Here is a 2,500-nt window from a genome sequence, read left to right on the forward strand (position 1 = left end):
ACAACCCAGGATGACTTCTAAACCCTAGACAGAGGAAGCACATTCTGTAACTCACTTACTGGAAGAGAGAGAGAGAGAGAGAGAGAGAGAGAGAGAGAGAGAGAGAGAGAGAGAGAGAGAGAGAGAGAGAGAGAGAGAGAGAGGGAGAGAGAGAGAGAGAACTTTCTTTCAGTGGTAAAAGTTTGAAAGTGTTACTATCCGTGCTCTCGGAGGGAAAAAGTTTAAAGAGCTCAGAACTCACCGGCTATTCTGTCTCGCTCCATAACTCGATCGCTGCCTCAAATAGCCACATGGAACCTCTCCTGTTCTCTCTCTCTCCTCTCCCCTCCCTTTCTTTCTCTCTCGGAGACTTCCCCTTTCTCCGTCTCTCTCTCTCTCTGACTCTTAGTCACCCTCTCCCCTCCCTCCCTCCCTCCCTTCCTTCCCTCTTCCTCCCTCCCTCCCTTTCTCTCCCTCCCTCCCTCCCTCTCTCTCTTTTCTCCTCTCTCTGGTTTTTAATGTCTTCAATCTGCCATGATAACGAGTGCATGCAGTGTACGGCCATGTGTGGATCATATGGTCTCTCTCCCCCCTCTCTCTCTCCCTCTCCCCCCCTCCCTCCCCCTTCTCTCTCTCTCCCCCTCCCTCTCCCTCCCCCCCGATACTGAAGCTGTATTGTGTCTTTGAAATGGAGCCTCGACCCATGTGACCCAGCCTCCTCAGCTCAAAATAACCTTGTCCACTTATTGCAACGAGGGTCCAGAAACTCCGGCACCCCCCCCATCCCCTCCACACACACACACACACACACACACACACACACACACACACACACACACACACAATCAATCAACCAGCCAGCCTCTTGACGCTCCTTGAGTGCGAGGCTAATAGGTAAACACAGGGTTAAGGGAGCAGAAACCGTCAAACCGCAGACCAACACACCAACCGCCAGCAAGAGATTCTCCAGTGACTTACTGAAGAGTTGTTTACAAGTTTCCTAACGCAGGGAGTCTCTCCTCTCTCTACCCCCTCTCTCTGAAAGCATCTCCAGGTCTGGGTCAGGGGGGTATTCCAAAAAAAGTTTAAAAAAATCCAGGCTTCTCAAAGATTTGACTTGAGACTTTAGTCAAAGAATAAGCCTGGGCTTTCCTTTAGCGATGTTGATGGAACACCCCCCAGGACTGGGGCCTAATCAGTCAAAACAAACACTGGAGGCACTTAACCTAGCTAGCATTCCATCCTGTAGCCACGCCTGACCCCACGACACCCAACCTTTGGGACCCTCCCCCCCCCCGCACAACCTCCCCTCACGTTAGGGGACGACGCACTCTGACCTTTGACCTCCACCTTGCTCTCCAGCGGGGTGGGGGGGGTCAAGGGCCACTTAGCGAGCCGCCATCTGGGCGAGAAACGGCCAAACAAACACGCCTGTGTGTGTGTGTGTGTGTGTGTGTAAAAGTGTGTGTGTATGTGAAAGTGTGTCTGTGTATGTGTATGTGTGAGTGTGTGTGTGTGTGTGTGAAAGTGTATGTGAAAGTGTGTGTGTGTGTGTATGTGTATGTGTAAGTGTGTGTGTGTGTGTGTGTATGTGAAAGTGTGTCTGTGTATGTGTATGTGTGTGTGCGTGTGTGTGTGCGTGTGAAAGTGAGTGTGTGTAAGTGTGTGTGTGTGAAAGTGTGTGTGTGTGCATGTGTAAGTGTGTTTGTGTGTGTGTATGTGTGTGTGTGTGTGTAAAAGTGTGTGTGTATGTGAAAGTGTGTCTGTGTATGTGTATGTGTGTGAGTGTGTGTGTATGTGAAAGTGTGTGTGTTTATCAGTGAGAGAGGGAGGGCGGTGCAGGTTACGACTCTCACATCCCCTTCCTCTTTCCCACAGGGACATCATCCATCTGGGGTCGCCAACTCTCTCACTACCCAACACCAGACAAAAGATGGCGTGCCACTGCACTTGGGCGGTGGGGGGGTTTGGCAGGAATTGGTGCATTTACGCTCTACGTACGCCTGAGAGGGCCTGTGATTGGATGAATATAGCGGCCAAGGGAGGTTCCTTATATTCATCCAGCCCAAACGAGACATCCCGGCTAACACGGGACAGTCGGCCACCCTACCTCCAGATCCTAGCTCGCTCGCTAACCTAGCCAGCTTGACTTAGCTCGCACGCTAACCTAGCGAGCTAGCGTAAACACGGCCGCAGACAAATACCAAACCCTCGCCCCCTCTCAGATGTCATGTGACCTCGAGCTGTTTCAGCGGGCCGGGGGGGAGGGGGGGACAGGGGGGTGATAACGTTGTGATAGTGTGTGTTGTTTCTCTTGGCCGTTGCCATGACGAACGCCTAAGGGGGCGGATGGACGGACACACACACACACACACACACACACACACACACACACGCCCGGGGCTGGGATTGAGTATGTGTGATCTGGGATGTTTTGCTTATGAGAGACAACTTTAGTCTGGGGTTCCTCTGCCAGGGAGTCAGTCACCCTGGATCAAAACGTCTCTGGGCTGCAACACTT

This window comes from Nansenia antarctica (assembly GCF_963989245.1).
Source record: "Nansenia antarctica genome assembly, chromosome: 2".
In the NCBI taxonomy this organism is placed as follows: Eukaryota; Metazoa; Chordata; class Actinopteri; order Argentiniformes; family Microstomatidae; genus Nansenia; species Nansenia antarctica.